This window comes from Coregonus clupeaformis, chromosome 23 (genome assembly GCF_020615455.1).
Source record: "Coregonus clupeaformis isolate EN_2021a chromosome 23, ASM2061545v1, whole genome shotgun sequence".
Lineage (NCBI taxonomy): Eukaryota > Metazoa > Chordata > Actinopteri > Salmoniformes > Salmonidae > Coregonus > Coregonus clupeaformis.
The window spans coordinates 31,861,005-31,882,818 of NC_059214.1; the positions used below are offsets into that span (position 1 = coordinate 31,861,005).

General features: G+C 46.9%; 1 pseudogene; it reads right to left on the reverse strand.

Moving 5' to 3' along the window:
- Positions 1–1,783: 1,783 nt before the first annotated feature.
- On the reverse strand, positions 1,784–21,490 carry LOC121562449 (annotated as a pseudogene).
- Positions 21,491–21,814: the final 324 nt, after the last annotated feature.

A 21,814-nucleotide genomic window follows, 5' to 3' on the forward strand; every position in this document is an offset into this window, starting at 1 on the left:
AGTGCTTATGGTTTTGCCAAAAGAGTGATTGATTCAATCAGTGGGTTCAGGCAACTGAGCATTTGGTTCAGACAATAGGGTTTAGTGTTTTAGCAATTGAGAAAAACTGTAAACATTATCTGTCAATCGTAAACAAATGTTACATCATGTGTAGGGGAGAGTGGGGTAAGTTGAGCCATTTTTTACATTCAGCATTACTCTGTCCAGGGAAATATAGTATTCTTTCAAAAATATACAGTATCTGTCACGACTTCCTCCGAGGCTGCCCCTCTCCTTGTTCGGGCAGGCTTCGGCGTTTGTCGTCACCGGCCTTCTAGCCACTGCCGCTCCTCATCTCATCATTCCATTTGTTTTGTCTTGTTTATTACACACACCTGGTTCATATCCCCTCATTAGTACCTGTATAAGTGTTCCCTCTGCCCCCTTGTCTTTGTGTGTGATTGTTTATTGTGGAGGAGAGAGAAGCTCGGTGGAGCTCCATATATTTTGTATCGCCGGGAATATTCCCTGTGTGCCTTGTATTTTCCACTGCCCCTGTTTTGCGCACTGGAGTGTTTTTACTAGGGGTGTAACGATCCATCTACTACATCGATGTATCGATTTATATTCCTATGATCCAACTACATCGATCTGTGCTCGGCGAGTTGGCCTTTTGGACAACATATATCGATCTAACATCGTTTTAAAATGTAATACATCGATTGTATCGATACTAGGAAATAACCCATTGGATTTAAGCACGTCAGACTTTATATGGATGTTTTTTCTTAGCACTTTTAATGATAAAGGCTTTAAACATTACTCGATTCACTCTGCCTATCCGTGACGTCATCGCGCCAGCAGCAGCGCAAAGGCGCCAAGACAACAAAGCATAGCATGGCGGATGACAGAGGAGAAGCCGACGAGCGAGAAATTATCAAGCCACCATTGCGGTCCTTACAAGAAACAGGAATCTAGGAAACTTCACCTGCACTGTCCAGTATCCAGGTATTTATTTCAGTCACACTGGTTGAATTTTTGGCTAAAAGGTTACTGAATCGATTTCAAGTCACTGAATCGTTTCGGATCGTATCGTTCTAAATGAACCAATATCGTCCTTGAATCGTATCGACAACCACGAATCGTGATACAAATCGAATCGTTGTTAAAACGAATCGTTACACCCCTAGTAGTAGGTGCCAGGCACATGCGGTTTGAGTGTGTCAAGGACTGCAACGCTGCTGGGTTGTTCACCCTCAACTGTTTCCCCGTGTGTATCAAGAATGGCCCAAGGACATCCAGCCAACTTGAGACAACTGTGGGACGCATTGGAGTCAACATGGGCCAGCATCCCTGTGGAACGCTCGACACCTTGTAGAGTCCATGCCCAGACAAAGTAGCTATAACCCTAGCATTAGAAGTTATTGGCTGCATTCACACAGGCAGCCCAATTCTGATATTTTTTCACTAATTGGTCTTTTGACCAATCACATCAGAGCTGATCAGTCAAAAGACCAACTAGTGAAAATACTAGAATTGGGCTGCCCGTCTCAACACAGCCATAGTGGCATCAGCGCTGCAAATTATTAGTATTCATAATATTTATTAAAAATCGCCAGTTGATTACAATAGCCCATAGCACGTTGAGCGTCATTCCATATTAAACTGCTGAACTAACAATAGTCGAGGCTAGTCTATCCTTTATGGGAAACTGTATAAATCTACTGCAACACAAACTACTAGTCTGAATGAATGTCTATATATGTAATATTTATCAAAATGTTAAAAACCAAGAAAAGTTAAAAACTAAACAATTTCTGATTTATTGAATGAGTCATGCATTTAGTCTCGACATGATAAAAGGTCAGTCTCTGTACCACGTGAATGAAAAGTGAAACAGAATTAGAACGCTTCTTAAGTGTTAGTGTTTTGATACAATGTAAAGTGGACAATATTTCTTCCCCTGTACATTCTAAATGTCTTTAGTATCAAGGTCAAGGCACTCCATATCAACCATAGTTAATTTACTGGAATAAATGCTTTGCTTGGTGTGAACCAATTCCGTCTAAAACCATGTCTCTTTCAGGAAGGCACAATGTTCAGAACTTTGAAGGCAAAAATCATACATATAGAGCAGACATCACTTTCGATTTGAAACAAGTGTGATCTATACAATACATTTCTATCTGGAGCAGTCTGAACATTGTTCTGCACTGAATATACCCCTTGGCCTCAGGGCCATCTGAATGGACAAGCATTTATCTGGTGTGACACTGGACGAAGACAAAAATTCTGCTTCTCCATGGTTCTGAATGGGGAGACATCAAAATCAACACCCAGGTTTGACTGACAGAACCCGCTCCAGCAAAGATAAATGCACTTTAGTTATTTATATAATCTTACAGAATAATGTTTGGGTTGGAATGAATGAAGGGAAAGGCAATGAAGTAGTATTTAGAGAAAAGTAAGCAGGAGTGTTAAACTGATAAAAGCACTTCCTGGGTACATGACCTGTACACCCTTGTCCCAACTGTTGCATTGATAAAAGTTGTACCTCCCGTACACCAAGGCATCTGTTTGCTCACAGGAATGACTGCATTTTGGAGAGACAAGTTGTCCGTTTTTCTACACACAAAAGCCCCCCACCAACGACTTAGCTTTCAAACATAAGACATGAGCAGATAATAAGTTATTCAAGCATGTAGCTCTTGAAACCGCTCTCTTCAATACTGAATACATGCTTGTGTTTGAGACTGCAAAAAAAAAGAAGTAATATTTTAAAAATTCACATAAATCAAGGAAGTTGACTTGTGATAGCGAGCTCATACTGTTCAAAACAAGGAGAAATAAAACAGTCCAACAGACAGAGGAATGAGAGAAACACTCCCATTATTTACATAATCTGCTCAAGGACAACCCTCTCTCTGGATTGGCCCGAGTTATTCACAGGAATGCATCCGAGAGCCAACCAGAGGAACGTCTGAGCATTCTTTAAATATGCAACCTAAGTTAACATAACATACAATAATAATGTGTTAATATACACATTTCGTTAGAGATTAAAGACTAACATTAGTGGAACAGCAATGTTGAGTTTTTGCATAAATCCATTGTAATGGTTTTGTAAATTTAACCACAGGTAGCCATTTTGGTTCAACATAACTGTCATCAAGTGCATGAGGCTCATTACTACATTAATGTTCCTTCAAGTATGGTGGTTTACAGAGTGAAACTAGAAAATATCTACATGATGCATGTTGGTATGACACAGTCGGCATATTCAAATGGTAAAATGTCCTGCCCTTTCCTGATGGTTTCACATACTAGACAGACTGTTGCATGGTGCTTATTCAGTAAGGACAAGAGTCCCTAGAGAATTGAACTGTGACGATAGAGAACAGTCTCTTTTCTATTCATTGCATTTCTATCTATAACACTAAGTGCGTTACAGATGTGCTCTACTGAATGAGCCCCAGTTGTCCAAAACCCAGATTGAAATGAAACTGCACCTGCTATTAAGGATGGGAACAAAAACACATACAACCAGCAGCTTTGCTGCATGCTTGGACCCCTAATAAGAGATTAGTTGGTCCTAGTTCAATTTTCCAGTTCAAGTTTAAACATCGTTCAAAACACATAAAAACCTTGGATTAAGGAGTTGTTTTCCAGACAGATAACACTCATACACCAATGGTTGTTATAGTCCTTTTTCCCCTCTCTTCGGGTTGGCTCATTCTTGATAACCACAGAACTTTCAGAGAACAAAGAAAATGTCCATTAGAAACCCTCAGCAATTGATATGTCTTGTGCTTTCGTTGTCGTTACATAGTGGTTTCTCAACTTCTCAAAGTCAATTTTGCTCTAAGAACAAAAATAAGTACATATATTCTATATGTACTGCTTTGTGATGCTCTTGCACAATTGATCTACAGTTATTCATTTTTCATCCATTCTGAGAAAAGTCTTCTTGGCTCCTCTGAATATAGACCACTACCACATTGCCCCTCCCCCTTTTACCTTCTCCGATATTGATACTTATCCTTTTCGTGTGTGATTTGAACTGTGCGTTATGCCTCGTTTTAGAACAGTCAATGCGGTAAATGTCATATGGATAGGAGGACAAGAGGGAGAGGAGGTGCGGACTCCCCCTCCACAAGGCCAAAACAAGGAGGGGGTAAACAGTGGTCCGTCTAAGACAAAGAACATACCGAGTTTGCAAACAGGTCCTGTAGCACTAGTCTATACACAAGTCCATTTTCCTAAATGTGCTGCTATGGCAAGCACACATGCGTGAGTCCATATGCACATGTTCACCACCATCTTTATATGTATGTTTGCTTGCTCTCCCATGTGGTTGTCCCATGTAGTAGAGTTTGGTGTCGAACTGTTCACATGATGCCGTTGGTGAAGTACTGGAAGCCGTCGTAAAGCTTGGTGGTGATGGAGCGCATGGAGCCATCCACCATCTGCTCCACCAGCACCTGTAGCTGCTCCTCCGTCAGGCTCATGTGGAAACGTTCCTTCAGGTAGCGGATGGTGCTGGAGCCATGGAAGCAGGGTAGGTGAGAGCCTGGTGGGGGAGGAGAGAGGGGAGACCCAGGGAGAGGGAGTCAGAGGAGTTGCAATCCCAAGACCACAGAGAAACCGGGCAGATAGATAATGTTTATGGAAAAACACCACAACACACTGGTCATGCTAATATACCGTTTTAGCTAACAGTACCTTGCTGCATGATCTCCACTATTTGGACCACCTTCTCCATGTGTTTGCGAGCAGCTATCAGGCCCTGGAGCATCAGCATCTTGTAGTAGTTGAACATGTCTCCATCCAGGCCTCCCATCACCTGAGAGAACCACAGACAACAGAGGTTAGTCTTTACACATAAAAAACCAACAGGTTATGCAGGCTACTTCAGCTAACCAGCAAACTCGCTAATAGCATCTTTGAACACTAACAAATGTATGCATTTATGCAGTGAACATTTTGTGAGGTTTCTAGCTAGATTGTATGATCAATTCCACAGTGTTCTCCAGTTTACACTTATATGACAATGCAAATTCGCATGCAGTATAATTCATTTGACTCACATCCACAAATTCGCTGGTGAGCTTAAAAGCGGAGGTCTCAAAGCCCAGGTTCCTGGGCGAGCTGGACAGGATGAAGCCAAAGTCAATGTGGATTATGTGGCCCTCCGAGTCCAGGAGGATGTTTCCATTGTGTCTGGAGAAAGACAGAAAGGAGATGAGGGATAGGGGAACTGAGTAAAGGGTATAGGAATAGAGGAGAGGGTGGGATGTGGTAGTTGATATCAGACCACAAAAACTGTGTTTACACAGGCAGCCCAATTCTGACCTTCTGCCCAATTATTGGCAAAAGATCAGAATTGTGCAGCCTGTGTAAATGTAGCCAAACAGGCTCAAAGACAAAGGAAGCTAAGAGGGGAAATGGAACATGTGAGTAATGTAACGAGTGAAACTGAAGAGGGGTGAAAAGGGAGGGCTGCCCACCTGTCTTTAACCTGCAGCAGGTAGCAGATGAGACTGTAGCCGGCGCAGCTCTCCACAAAGTTGCACTGGGCGGTGAGGAAGGCCTCGGTGGTGTAGCTGCCGTGCTCCTGCAGGAAGTAGTCCAGCAGAGACAGCTGGCTCTGCTTCCTCACCTGGAGCACAGAAACAGCATTTTGTATGAAATAGCAACAGACACAGTATTCCATTAGAAAAAGCTACAGACACGGCATTCCATTAGAATTAGCAACTGACACGAAATTACTTAGATTATCAAAATCTTTCATCCCAAGAGGTACTGGATTACATAGCTAAACAACTCGGCTTGAAGTTATTGTTAGGCAACTTTGTCATGAGATTTCAAGTGCACAATTGGGTCCATCTCATTTTCTCTGCTCACCTGGTGCAGAGAGACAGCGTTCAGCACGGGCTCGATCATCCCGCTGTCCGATGACATCACCAGGATCTTATAGGGCTTGATCCACAGGGGGACGTGCTCCTGCTCCCAGATGGACTGGAGAGGAAAGGGGAGTAGTGGAGCGAATTAGTGATTGAATGAATGCTAATAAGAATAAATAATTCAGAGCATTTCTGTGGAATGGGACTCTACTGTGGAGAGTCAAGTACCTGTAGCTGGCTGAGCACCTGGAAGGCCAGTAGCTCTTGCCTCAGGTCGTCCCCACACTTCACGATGACCGACAGCAGCCGCCAGTTTGGCAGGTGACCGTAAGGGGAGCCCTCCCTTATCCGCCTGAGGGATGGAGAGAGCGGAAAGAAATAGTGAGACACAGCAAATGACTTTACAATGCCACAATGTGTTGTCTTCGCTGCACTAAGTGGGACAGACATGTATCCTCGGGTGGGGGATTGTGTATGCCCATCCATTTTGTCTCTTCTAGTAATTACACTGCTCAAAAAAATAAAGGGAACACTTAAACAACACAATGTAACTCCAAGTCAATCACACTTCTGTGAAATCAAACTGTCCACTTAGGAAGCAACACTGATCGACAATATATTTCACATGCTGTTGTGCAAATGGAATAGACAACAGGTGGAAATTATAGGCAATTAGCAAGACACCCCCAATAAAGGAGTGGTTCTGCAGGTGGTGACCACAGACCACTTCTCAGTTCCTATGCTTCCTGGCTGATGTTTTGGTAGTATGAGACGGAGTCTACAACCCACACAAGTGGCTCAGGTAGTGCAGCTCATCCAGGATGGCACATCAATGCGAGCTGCGGCAAGAAGGTTTGCTGTGTCTGTCAGCGTAGTGTCCAGAGCATGGAGGCGCTACCAGGAGACAGGCCAGTACATCAGGAGACGTGGAGGAGGCCGTAGGAGGGCAACAACCCAGCAGCAGGACCGCTACCTCCGCCTTTGTGCAAGGAGGAGCCGGAGGAGCACTGCCAGAGCCCTGCAAAATGACCTCCAGCAGGCCACAAATGTGCATGTGTCTGCTCAAACGGTCAGAAACAGACTCCATGAGGGTGGTATGAGGGCCCGACGTCCACAGGTGGGGGTTGTGCTTACAGCCCAACACCGTGCAGGACGTTTGGCATTTGCCAGAGAACACCAAGATTGGCAAATTCGCCACTGGCGCCCTGTGCTCTTCACAGATGAAAGCAGGTTCACACTGAGCACGTGACAGAGTCTGGAGACGCCGTGGAGAACGTTCTGCTGCCTGCAACATCCTCCAGCATGACCGGTTTGGCGGTGGGTCAGTCATGGTGTGGGGTGGCATTTCTTTGGGGGCCGCACAGCCCTCCATGTGCTCGCCAGAGGTAGCCTGACTGCCATTAGGTACCGAGATGAGATCCTCAGACCCCTTGTGAGACCATATGCTGGCCCTGGGTTCCTCCTAATGCAAGACAATGCTAGACCTCATGTGGCTGGAGTGTGTCAGCAGTTCCTGCAAGAGGAAGGCATTAATGCTATGGACTGGCCCGCCCGTTCCCCAGACCTGAATCCAATTGAGCACATCTGGGACATCATGTCTCGCTCCATCCACCAACGCCACGTTGCACCACAGACTGTCCAGGAGTTGGCGGATGCTTTAGTCCAGGTCTGGGAGGAGATCCCTCAGGAGACCATCCGCCACCTCATCAGGAGCATGCCCAGGCGTTGTAGGGAGGGCATACAGGCACGTGGAGGCCACACACACACACACACACTACTGAGCCTCATTTTGACTTGTTTTAAGGACATTACATCAAAGATGGATCAGCCTGTAGTGTGGTTTTCCACTTTAATTTTGAGGGTGACTCCAAATCCAGACCTCCATGGGTTGATACATTTGATTTCCATTGATAATTTTTGTGTGATTTTGTTGTCAGCACATTCAACTATGTAAAGAAAAAAGTATTTAATAAGATTATTTCATTCATTCAGATCTAGGATGTGTTATTTTAGTGTTCCCTTTATTTTTTTGAGCAGTGTATATTTCTATGTACCAATCACCCACCTGACTTTCTCCTGCCAGGGCTCCTTGAGCGCCACAGCGGACGGGTCCTCCGGATCTTTCCGGAACGTTGTGGGGGTGTGGGCCAGGTTCTCTGATAGACGTCGCCTAAGACAAAAGAAACACGCGGTTGTAAAACAGCTATCCAGACCAAAACTCTATAACAAGAAAGTCTTAAAGACAAACTACAAGCTAGCAGGGCAATTCTGTCAGGCAGTGACCCTGTACCTGATGTCGCCAGCGGCGATGAAGACAGGCTCCTTGCTCTCCATGCTGGTGATGCTGTCCACAGAGAACTGGGAGATGTTGTCACTGCTACTGGTGTGGCCTTCTGGGAGCTGGAACCATAGAAGGACCCCAGAGTTAAAAGTACATTCAAATCTGATTCACCTCCTCCTTCCCCAACAACCTAGTCATCAAAATGTGACTTAAAGTCAGACGGTGCCACCATGTTGTCACACTCTGGCTCCGGGACTTGTATTTTGAGTCAGGGTGTGTTCGTTTTGTTGGGTTTTGGGTAGGTTATGTTGTGTTATTGGGTGTGTTTGGTTTTGTTGGTTTTGATTAGTCATGTGACTCCCAATCGGAGGTAACGAGTGTCAGCTGTCGGCTCGTTATCTCTGATTGGGAGCCATATTTAAACTGTGTGTTTTCACCTTGTGTTTGTGGGTTTTTGTTCCGTGTTCAGTCTTTGTACTGTTGGACTTCACGTTTCGTCGTTGTTTATTGTTTTTCGTGTTGCACTTTATTAATAAAGTCATGTTCACTTCAAACGCTGCGCTTTGGTCTACTCCCTTTGAAGACGGCCGTGACAGAAAAACCCACCATAAAAGGACCAAGCAGCGTGTCAAGCGGCAACAGGATCCACCTACACAGGATTTATATCCACCCATAAAGGATTAATGGACATGGGAGGAGATTCTGGATGGTAAGGGGCCTTGGGCACAACCGGGAGAATATCGCCGTCCTCGTGAAGAGCTGGAGGCAGCTAAAGCCGAGAGGCGGCGATATGAGGAGGCAGCACGGAGGCAAGGCTGGAAGCCCGAGAGTACTACCCAAGAATTTCTTGGGGAGGAAGCGCCGGGTAAGGAGAGAACGCTGGTGGATGTCCTCCTCGGCTGGGGACATATTACGCAGGAGGAGGCCGTCCGGTACCGGAGGGCGATGAAGGGGGAGAACCTGGCAGGAGAGGAGCAACGGCATCAGCAGGGCCATCGTCGGAAGGACGAGAGGCAACCCCAAAAAAATTTGGGGGGCACATGGCTTGGCGCCTGGGCAGCAGGAGGCTGCCACAGGGAGATGTGGAGAGAAGGCTATCGGATTACGGGAGCCATTGGCGAGTAGAGGGAGGGAAGTTGTTGTGGCACGGCGTGAGAGACTGAGGTGTGTTACCAGTCCGGTCCGGCCCGTTCCTGATCCCCAGTTAAGGCCAGTGGTGTGTGTTCCCGGTACGGACCGGCCTGTTCTTACTCCACGCACCAGGTCCACGATGTGCGTCACCAGCCCAGCCCGGCCTGTTCCTGCTCCACGCACGAATCCTACGGGGTGCGTCACCAGTCCAGCCCGGCCTGTTCCTGCTCCACGCACGAAGCCTACGGGGTGCGTCGCCAGCCCAGCCCGGCCTGTTGCTGCTCCCCGCACTAGCCCTGAGATGCGTGTCCTCAGCCCGGGACCACCAGTTCCGGCCCCACGCATCAGGCCTACAGTGCGTCTCAGCCGGCCAGAGTCTGCCGTCTGCCCAACGGGCGCCTGAACTGCCCGTCTGCCCAACGGCGCCTGAACTGCCCGTCTGCCCAACGGGCGCCTGAACTGCCCGTCTGCCCAACGGCGCCTGAACTGCCCGTCTGCCCAACGGGCGCCTGAACTGCCCGTCTGCCCAACGGCGCCTGAACTGCCCGTCTGCCCAACGGCGCTTGAACTGCCCGTCTGCCCAACGGCGCTAAAGCCGCCCGTCTGTACTGAGCCTGCAAAGCCGCCCGTCTGCCATGAGCCTTCAGAGCCGTCCGCCAGACCGGAGCCGCTAGAGCCTTCCGCCAGACAGGAGCCGCTAGAGCCTTCCGCCAGACAGGATCAGCCAGAGCCTTCCGCCAGACAGGATCAGCCAGAGCCTTCCGCCAGACAGGATCAGCCAGAGCCTTCCGCCAGACAGGATCAGCCAGAGCCTTCCGCCAGACAGGATCAGCCAGAGCCTTCCGCCAGACAGGATCAGCCAGAGCCTTCCGCCAGCCATGAGCAGCCAGATCCGTCAGCCAGCCATGAGCAGCCAGATCCGTCAGCCAGCCATGAGCAGCCAGATCCGTCAGCCAGCCATGAGCAGCCAGATCCGTCAGCCAGCCATGAGCAGCCAGATCCGTCAGCCAGCCATGAGCAGCCAGATCCGTCAGCCAGCCACGAGCAGCCAGATCCGTCAGCCAGCCATGAGCAGCCAGATCCGTCAGCCAGCCATGAGCAGCCAGATCCGCCAGAGCCGTCCAGCCAGGATCCGCCAGAGCCGTCCAGCCAGGATCCGCCAGAGCCGTCCAGCCAGGATCCGCCAGAGCCGTCCAGCCAGGATCCGCCAGAGCCGTCCAGCCAGGATCCGCCAGAGCCGTCCAGCCAGGATCCGCCAGAGCCGTCCAGCCAGGATCCGCCAGAGCCGTCCAGCCAGGATCCGCCAGAGCCGTCTAGCCAGGATCCGCCAGAGCCGTCCAGCCAGGATCCGCCAGAGCCGTCCAGCCAGGATCCGCCAGAGCCGTCCAGCAAGGATCCGCCAGAGCCGTCCAGCCAGGATCCGCCAGAGCCGTCTAGCCAGGATCTGCCAGGAGCCGTCCAGCCAGGATCCGCCAGCCAGCCAGGATCCGCCAGAGCCAGCCAGCCAGGATCCGCCATTCAGTCCGGTGCTGCCCCTTAGCCTGGTGCTGCCTCTTATCCTGGTGCTGCCCCTTAGTCCGGTGCTACCCCTTAGTCCGGTGCTGCCCCTTAATCCAGGTGGGTTAAATTGGAGGGTGGTCATTTGGAGGAGGCTACGAGAGTGGGTAGTGACTATAGTGGGGTGGTGGTCAAGCCCGAGCCGGAGCCGCCTCCGAGGAGCAACACCCACCCAGCCCTCCCCTATTGTGGGGTTGTGAGGCGCGGTCGCAGTCCGCGCCTTTAGGGGGTACTGTCACACTCTGGCTCCGGGACTTGTATTTTGAGTCAGGGTGTGTTCGTTTTGTTGGGTTTTGGGTAGGTTATGTTGTGTTATTGGGTGTGTTTGGTTTTGTTGGTTTTGATTAGTCATGTGACTCCCAATCGGAGGTAACGAGTGTCAGCTGTCGGCTCGTTATCTCTGATTGGGAGCCATATTTAAACTGTGTGTTTTCACCTTGTGTTTGTGGGTTTTTGTTCCGTGTTCAGTCTTTGTACTGTTGGACTTCACGTTTCGTCGTTGTTTATTGTTTTTCGTGTTGCACTTTATTAATAAAGTCATGTTCACTTCAAACGCTGCGCTTTGGTCTACTCCCTTTGAAGACGGCCGTGACACATGTGGTTGCCATGGGTACCCACCTCCACTCCCAACTTGCCGATGTCATCCACGGCCCAGGCCTCGTCGTCGTTGTCGTAGTTGGGCACGGTGGAGAAACTGCCGGCGCGTTGCTCGGCTGTGATGCCAACGCACTCCGGGAGGAGGTTGTCCACAGAGCGGGCGCTGCGGATGCATGTCTCCGGGATGCGCAGGGGAATGCCGGACGTCTCGACCTCTCGCACTCCAGCACCTCCACGTAGATGATGTATGGGGCCTGAGAGGAAGGGGAGAATGAAGAGGTCACTGGAGTTCTAGACCTATTTTTGTAAGGTACATTTATGCAGGAAGTCCCATTGACAAAGAGCATTGGGGCCCACTCCATCTAAACTCCAGGCTCCTCAGGAAATAAATAAACTAACAAATGAGTTAACTAATTAATCGTGTCAAACTACTAGGCATTCTGGTCACCTTGTTTTTGGAGCCTGTTGTGTGTGTGTACCTCCTTATACATGTGTTTTACAACAAGTTGCCTCACCTTATCTTTGGAGTTGAGCACCACGGCCTGTGTGTGGGGAATGCGCACCACGTGGTGGTCGAAGGCTGCAGTGGGCAGCCAGACGCGGGCTGGCAGCTTGTGGTTGAGCTGTGACAGCTCTGAGATGAGCTGCCAGGTCTTCTGCTCCTTGGTGGGCAGCGTGGCCAGCCGCTTTCCGATGCCCATCAGAGACTTGATGAACTCCCTCTGCAGCGTCAGGCGCAACGGCTACAGAGAGGAGGAGCGAGGTTAGGAGGAGGAGAGCTGGTTAGAATCTAGATCAAGACAGATGTCTTTTTGTGTTCTGAAGACATTTACAACAAGCTACAGCAAATAACAAGTTGCACATCTTTTTTTTAGGGTCCTTCCTTGAATGACTGCACACACAAAAAAAAAAGAGCCTGAGAAAGGAGGGAGGAAGATGGGTATGATGGGAATTGAAAGAAGGATGTTTTAGGAGCGGAATCTGAAGAGAAAACCAAGGGGAGGTATAAGACTAAGAATGCATGGGCACAGGGAGAAAGAAGCAAATAAATTAAATTCTGTCAACCCATTGCAGTACCACATACTAGCACCAGAGATCAGTACCACAATGGTTAAAATGAGAGACTTGAGCGAAACCCAGATACCAGACAAGCTCTTGGGCCTTGGAGATGTTTAGTCAACTTATGGTGTCCAATATCTTCATATTTAAAGTATGAGCAATATTCAATACCATTATAGTAGGTCAAAGTACAAATCTAGGAAGTCCTTTGTTCTACAGTCCACCATTAAGGCTACTTTGAAATTAGATAACATCTCAATCATAAGGTTACTATATAAAAAAAGTACTTACATTTTGTTTTGTTATGGAAACAAGTTCCAATTAAGTAGGCTAACATATGGGACAGTTAACATTTTTGTTAAAATACTTATCACACAAGAAAAAAAGGTTAATTTGTTAGTTCTTAGTTAAAGGTAGACTCAGTGAAATGTATGTTGCCACGAGCAGCACAGGAGATATTGAGATGAGCGAGATAAAATACTTTGCTCACACAGTCGCACTGTTACAGCATGGTAGCCAAGGGACCAAAACAGCGGAGAAGTTGAGCCTCACACTTCAATGCTCTTAGTTGTTGTGGAAATTGACCCACTATGCTGTTTACTTTCTGCATCTACGTCATCCCACTGAGTCTACCTTTAATACCAGGTAGGCCAATTCTTGCCACATGAACTACTGCCAGTGGCGTATTTGTTGCTTAGGACTACCATGTAAAATGTGTAAACGTGTGTAATTATGACTGACTTTGACTGACTCTCCTTCAGTAAAGGTTACTCCAGGTGTCTTTACATTTAGCTGAGTCTCCCCATTCCAAAACTCCCAGAAGCATTTTTCAAAAACATGAAGCAAGTTATCCGATTACAGAGAGAAAAACAACCCAAGGGGTTGAGACCATTGCACTACATGCCAATGTCCATACTTTTATACCACAAAGAAATCATGCCCAATGCATACATGTGCTAGTTGGTGTGGACATTGAAACAGAGCCTAGAGGTGGCGTTGACACACAGATTAGGGCTAGGGCTGTTGCGGTGACCTTATTACCGCCAGTCACGAGTCGTGACCGCAGTTAAATTCCTGTTGGTAAAGGTACTCCCAATCCAAAACTGCGCAAATGAACGGTGCTGATGGATAGCCTACCAAACTTGCTAATGGCCTGGAACTCAGTGCTCTATTGTCCCTCTAATTACATCATGATTTAATTTGAATAATCTGAATGATGAGGACAAATAATTATGGGAGTTACAGTTCCTGTTCCGAAATGGACACGGGAAAGCCCCGGACCCAATATGCATACATTTTTTAAAACTCTCCCGAAAGGACAACTGGTCTGATCCGAGTGAGGGAAGCAGCAGAAAAGCCAATTGTTTTGCTACTTTATTCAACCGGACCCATGGGAGGGGAGAGAGCGAGAGCGAGGCTGTTAGGGAGTGGAGGCCGTTCGGTGTGTGTGTGAATGTATGAGTAAGCACCATGAGCCTGAGAGAGAGACCGCAACCACTGTTAACTTCTTGCTAGTTATTTATCATCCAATCCGATTATTCAGTACCTGTCTTGACTGTATCAAACTGAGAGAAGCTAGCTAACTCGGCTAATTGAGCCTAGCCATAACATTACTGCGCTTTTCACCGTCCTACCGTTAGCCTACACATAACTCCACTCAGACTATAGCGTAAATAGCAATTACTTCCAGAGTGGACAGGACGTTCTGTTGAGGAAGGGTCCCCGAGTGTTACTGGGACTGATTTCCCTATTCAAAACAACTGATTCTGGACCCATGCTTAACGAGGCAAAATAATTGGTGTTCCAAGCGGCTGGGTAACACTTCCCAAAATGTAATTCATAGATTTGAAAAGGTAGAGTGGATATCTGCTCTATCATATAGAGTCGAGTCCTGTTAGGGCTGGCACAATTACCGTATATATTTTTTTACCTTTATTTAACTAGGCAAGTCAGTTAAGAACATATTCTTATTTACAATGACGGCCTACACCAGCCAAACCCAGACGACGCTGGGCCAATTCTGCGCCGCCCTATGGGACTCCCAATCACGGCAAGTTGTGATACAGCCTGGAATCGAACCAGGGGGTCTGTAGTGACGCCTCAAGCACTGAGATGCAGTGCCTTAGACCACTGCGCCACTCGGTTATGGATGAAGCCGGCACGAAAATAAAATAACCCGTCTTTTTTTGTGGAACAACTGTTCATGGACTCAACAACATGATGAAACTTTGCTCCTTGCTGAAACAAGCAAGGTGTTGTAGCAAACAAGTCTTCTGCTCTATTGCACTCCATTGTAAAGTGCAAGGGTGACAATATACACTACATTACCAAAAGTATGTAGACACCTGCTTGTCAAATATCTCATTACAAAATCGTGGGCATGTTGGAAGATGTTGGAACATTGCTGCGGGTACTTGCTTCTACTCAACCACAAGAGCATTCGTGAGGTCGGGCACTGATGTTGGGCGATTAGGCCTGGCTCGCAGTCAGCGTGCCAATTCATCCCAAAGGTGTTCGATGGGGTTGAGGACAGGGCTCTGTGCAGGCCAGTCAAGTTCTTCCACACCGATCTCAACAAACCATTTCTGTACGGACCTCGCTTTGTGCACAGGGGCATTGTCATGCTGAAACAGGAAAGGGCCTTCCCCAAACTGTTGCCACAAAGTTGGAAGCACAGAATCGTCTAGAATGTCATTGTATGCTGTAGCGTTAAGCTTTCCCTTCACTGGAACTAAAGGGCTTAGCCCGAACCATGAAAAACAGCCCCAGACCATTATTCATCCTCCACCAAACTTTACAGTTGGCACTATGCATTTGGGCAGGTAGCGTTCTCCTGGCATCCGCCAAACCTAGATTAGTCCATCGGACTGCCAAATGGTGAAGCATGATTCATCACTCCAGAGAACGCGTTTCCACTGCTCCAGAGTCCAATGGCGGTGAGCTTTACACCACTCCAGCCGACACTTGGCATTGCGTATGGTGATCTTAGGCATGTGTGCAGCTGCTCGGCCATGGAAACCCACTTCACGTTGCTTCCAGAGGCAGTTTGGAACCCGAAGACAGACGATTTTTATGCGCCATGCGCTTCAGCACTCGCCGGTCTCGTTCGGTGAGCTTGTGTGGCCTACCACTTTGCGGCTGAGCCGTTGTTGCTCCTAGACGTTTCCACTTCACAATAACAGTACTTACAGTTTACCGGGGAAGCTCTAGCAGGGCAGGAATTTGACAAACTGACTTGTTGGAAAGGTGGCATCCTATGACGGTGCCACGTTGAAAGTCACGGAGCTCTTCAGTAAGGTCATTCTACTGCCATGGTTTGTCTATGGAGATCACATGGCTGTGCTCGATTTTATACACCTGTCAGCAACAGGTGTGGCTGAAATAGCCAAATCCACTAATTTGAAGGGGTGTCCACATACTTTTGTCTATATTGTGTATTTGACCGCAACTGGATCCAAATAACTGAAAATGTAATTCTCATGCTGATTAGATTTTCAAATATGTAATGCATTTCAGGAGTCTAGCCTAAAATGAGCAATTAGCTGTAGGATACTTTCCGGAATGTACCTGTATAGACAGTAACTGCTCACCCAATAGACATGTAACCAAAGTACACGTTGCTGATGACAACTGCCTTGGGGATGGAGTCGACAGGGAGACAGAGCCGGAGGCTTGGGTTACCTGCAGAACACAACAAGGTGTGGCAGAAATGCATTTTCTCTGTGTGCATGTACGTCAGCAGTAGAGCAGACTTCCTTTGCACTTGTTGTCCAGGTGATTGTTGAACACAGGGCGACGTGTTAGAATACCATTTTGTAAGGGCGGAGCTAAAATCGGGTGACAACGCATAGCTCCTCTGTACTAGCCTATCTGATAAGGAAGTCAGTCTAAAGACCTACAACTGATTTTACAGCAGTCAAATCAATGTTGAGGCATTTGCCTGCCACCGAACGTCTTTATGTTCAAGTGAATAATGCTGGGCCCGACATTGATGCTTGACCGAACGGATAAGTAAAAAATAATAATAAATCACGCCAAAAATCACAAAAATCAAACAATTATGCTACCCCAATCAGAATTTTATCAAAGTGTCCTCTGTTATTGTAGGCCTACAGGCACGAGTGGTCTTTCAATCATGCAGTCGCAAGATGTGTTTTTGAGATCAAAGCGAGACTAGCTCCATGTGAACATGTTGATATTGATTGCTAGTTAGTGAGCTATTTACCCAGTTATAGCCAATTTTTGGTCAGCAATGAAAATCTTGGAAAAGTCATGGTGTGTCCATCACCTGCATGTGTTCAAGTGGGCAGTTGCCAGAGGAGAGAGAGGGTGAGAGACATTGCGCAGCAGGTAAAATAATGATTTCGCCTATAGACTAACTATATAGCCATTTCAAAACATAGTGAGTGGCTGGTTCTCGCTAGTTAACTATTAGCATGTATTAATGTCATTGTCATGTCAGATGTCCTATATCCAGATAAACTTTCCACCGGCACTCACGTATAACCGCAAATGGCCGACATGCAGTTGATACAGGTGTGTTGATGAAACCAATATTGCATACTCCGGTTGTAAAACAGTCTCTCAAACGCTCAGAATTTGCTAGGATTCTCCTCTATTCAATACTGGCCATGTAATTCTGACATATATATACACACATATATATACACACACACACACACACACACACACACTACTGTTCAAAAGTTTGGGGTCACTTAGAAATGTCCTTGTTTTCAAAAGAAAAGCAATTTTTTTGTCCATTAAAATAACATCAAATTGATCAGAAATACAGTGTAATACACGCTTTCTATTCTGGTTAGAGCGCTGTTCTGTGAAGGGAGTAGTACACAGCGTTGTACAAGATCTTCAGTTTCTTGGCATTTCTCGCATGGAATAGCCTTCATTTCTCAGAACAAGAATAGACTGACGAGTTTCAGAAGAAAGTTGTTTGTTTATGGCCATTTTGAGCCTGTAATCGAACCCACAATTGCTGATGCTCCAGATACTCAACTAGTCTCAAGAAGGCCAGTTTTATTGCTCCTTTAACCCTCCCGTTGTCCTAGGGTCAAAATGACCCGCCACTGTGTTGAACCAACTTTATTTAATTTTTATATTTTTGGGATCATTTGTGAGAAGGAGGCAGTGAGACTTTAAAGAAAGTATCACTGCCTCCTTCTAACAAATGATCCAAAAAATATAAAAATTAAATAAAGTTTGTTCAACACAGTGGCGGGTCATTTTGACCCTAGGACAACGGGAGGGTTAAAATCAGCACAACAGTTTTCAGCTGTGCTAACATAATTGCAAAAGGGTTTTCTAATGATCAATTAGCCTTTTAAAATGATAAACTTGGATTAGCAAACACAACGTGCCATTGGAACACAGGACAGATGGATGCTGATAATTGGCCTCTGTACGCCTATGTAGATATTCCATTAAAAATCTGCCGTTTCCAGCTACAACATTAACAATGTCTACACTGTATTTCTGATCAATTTGATGTTATTTTAAAAATGGACAAAGAAAATGCTTTTCTTTCAAAAACAAGGACATTTCTAAGTGACCCCAAACTTTTGAACGGTAGTGTATATAGAAACAGAAATAATTTGTGTAAAGCGACAGCTGCATCTGTAGTTAAACCCCTCATGTATGTTTACATTGAATCCCACTCTGGGGGGAAAATGGTGCTATCTGAATCCACCACAGTGCCCCAGCCCGGCGGCTATGTTGCCAAGACGACGCGAGGTGGGCAGGAAGAGGGAAGTAGTGAGGCGGAGAGGGCATACCTGGGCACTGACAGCTGAGCCCAGACTGTAAACAAAAAGGGCTGTAATGCAACACCCACCCAATCTGCACTGCGGGGGTGATCCCACTCACATTACAGCGCGGCTCAAAATTGTGGACATATTTCACAGCATTCTTCTTCCTCTTCACTGTGATTGGTGCCTCTTGGTTTTTCCCTCACTGTTGCAATCCAGCCAGAGGCCAAGTAAAAAGATCAAAACAAAATTAGTCAGGTCAGTCCTTAGGCCAATAACCAGGACTAACAAGATGGCGTGTGAAGCCTTATCAATAAGGACTATCAGTACAGTATTTATTATCAAAGCTAAATGGACTGCTTGGCATCCAACTAGTGATCACTGTGTACTAATACCACAGAGTTTCTAAACCCAGAGGCGCAACACGCGAGACTTCCCATAATGCTTGCGAAGCAGACTCAGCAGACCAGACCAGGGTTTGGTAAGTCAATGGGAGAAGTGAAAAATCTATTCTTAGTTGTTAAGTTTCTCGAAATCTAAATGCAACACATAGATTCAAGCTAGGCTTAAGTAGCGGAAACTGTCATTACTACAACCTCATGAAAGTGACAGGTTTTTATTTTCAACAAAAACAACTTTATATCAAAGTTTTTGTCAAATAAAAACCTGTCACTTTCATGAGGTTGTAGTAATGACAGTTTCCGCTACTTAAGCCTAGCTTGAATCTATGTGCCTTTGATTTGACGGCCTGCACGACCGTTAAACCCGACAATGTGTTTCTGCACATGAGCTTAGCTAGCTAACGTTGCCAAAACATCACCTACAAGCGTGATCGGGGATTTCTATTGGAGAAGCAGTTTCTGCCCATCTTTGCTAATACATCCTAAAGAGCAAAGTCAATAAAGCGAAGTGCCCTTGAACTCCTTTGGGCTGTTGGTTGCGTTCTGTGGATTGTTAATGTGCTCCACCTGCCCTACAGGATTCTTCACAGCACAGACACAGATTAAACAGGGATCACTGGCCACAACAACATCAGCAGGGAGGTTTGATGCAGGCATACGTGGGGAAGGGAGGGGAGGAAAACAGAGTGAGGGAGAGCGAAAGAGAAGGAGAGGAGATTAGCTGAGAGAGGGATGGGTAGAGGATTTTTAAAAAGGATGACAAAAACAGGCACAAAAAACAGAATAGAGAGAGGTGAGAGAGAGACTAGAGGTGAGAGGAAACATTGGTAGTAGGGAGAAAATGCATAACACAGCAAGATGCCTGGGAGAGTCCAAGAAAGCGTTGAACGAGGGGAGAGGGACCATCTTTCTGCTATAGTTCAGGACCTTGTCCCATCTAAAACTACCCAATTTGATTTCTCATAAAATAACTGATCCCCTGATGAGAGAGAGAGAGGACTGACAGAAGGTTGCAAGCCAGACAATCAGTGAGACCGAGAGAAAGGCCAGACAAGAGGAAGCAGAAAACTTCCACAAGAACCATATCGCTCGTCAACACTGACACAAATCCTGCCCCAACACAAACATGCTCACAATAGCATCTGCTAAACAATCCAATGTCTGCAATGATAGAAAGTGACCAATTTTTTCACCAAGCTCTCCATTCGAGAGGGACCCACCCTCAACCTCACTCTGACACCAGCTGCAGAGCAATCTGGCTGAGAAGTCCAGCCAAAAAGGAGAGGGAGGAGACTGCACGCCCAAAACAATAGGGAGGGAACTCTGGAGATGTGGGACAGATGCTACCTAACCCCACCCCCTTCTTTATTAGTTAGACTGAGGGTAGTCTGGCTAGACCATAGAAAGAGCTGGAATAACGCTCCTCAATGTCCAAAACTCGTACTCCTGGGCTCCCAAAGAATGTTCAATTTTGACAGAACAGTTTTTGCACAAGTAATATTATTGTGAGACATGGAAGACGAGCCTGCAAGTCGCAAGCAAACGCTGCACCTGCGAATAATAAAAAGTATTGCTGACTCAGCACACTCCAGCATGGCTGATCCAAGTTTCCCTTGCTGAATCCCACAGTGTTATGTAGGACAACCATTTACTACTGACACACAGATGGAGAAAAACTTGGTATTCAGCTTACTCAGGGTTTACTGTGCTTTATCATCCATAGGGACTATAAAAGAGAACATGTATGCAACAGGCCTACTATTAAAGATTAAAAACATACAAAGACATTCTATACTCTACAACTCTGATACCACTCTCCCTTCCCTCTTTTTGTATATTTACATTTACATTTTAGTCATTTAGCAGACGCTCTTATCCAGAGCGACTTACAGTTAGCGCATACATTATTTTATCGAACCCACAACCCTGGCGTTGCAAACGCCATGCTCTACCAACTGAGCTACATCCCCTGCTGGCCATTCCCTCCCCTACCCTGGACCAATTGTGCGCCGCCCCATGGGTCTCCCGGTCGCGGCCAGCTACGACAGAGCCTGGATTTGAACCAGGATCTCTAGTGGCACAGCTAGCACTGCGATGCAGTGCCTTAGACCACTGCGCCACTCGGGAGAATTTGTATTTGTATGACAAAATATGTTAAAGGTACTCACCTCATCGTAGCCGCTTTCCACCTTGGGGTTGCTGGCTGTTCTCCTGAGGCTACTCCCCAGGCTTGTGCAATGCGTGGCGTCCGACTTGGATCGCTGATGTGTACGCTTGGAAGGCGAGAGGTAGGCATCGGCAGGGATGATTTGGCTGTCGGGGGCCGGGGGCGGCTCCACGGTGTGCCGCTGGTGGTGTCGAATGTGGGCAACGTCCCGCAGCCCAGGGCTGGCGTCCGCAGCACCGGCGGGACCCACACCTTTAGAAGCTGAGTGGGGCTTTAGTTCGTCTGAGAGGATTAGCTTGCGCAGCTTGGTGCCGCGCGAGTGGCGCTGGGTAGAGATGTGCATGTCGGAGGAGTAGGCGCCGAGCAGCCATGCCGTCTGCAGGGAGAAGGCAATGCTCTGGCGGCAGCGGTGCACCACGTAGGGCCGGATGGCGTCGCCCATATCCTCGTCCATATAGGAGATGCAAAAAAGTTTGGTTAAAATTAGAGCTAAAGTTAAAGATGACTATATGGGAGTAAGAGAAGAAGAGTCCCATTTAAAGGTGCAATGCAGCTGTTTTATCTCAATTTAAAATCGTTTCTGGGTAACAATTAAGTACCTTACTGTGATTTATTTTAAATTAAAATGGTCAAAAAGAAACTAATAGCTTCTTAGCAAAGAGACATTTCTCAAGCAAGAATGTTGATAGGACTGTCTGGGAGTGGTGTGAGTGGGGAGGGGAAAACTAGCTGTTATTGACAGCGGTTTGGAGGTGTGATGTCACCAGGCAGGCCAACATTTCGTCTCACCACCATAGAATGACATTTCAGGCGTCTTTTAAAATGGCTCTTACACTAAAAACGGCATTGTAATCTTTCAGAATTTCACTGTTATTCCAACCTCAGTGTGGAATATATATAAAACACAGGAAAATCATGTTGACTACACTAAGGTTTTTAAGCAAACCTGGGACTTGAACCAACTATGAGAAGTCGGC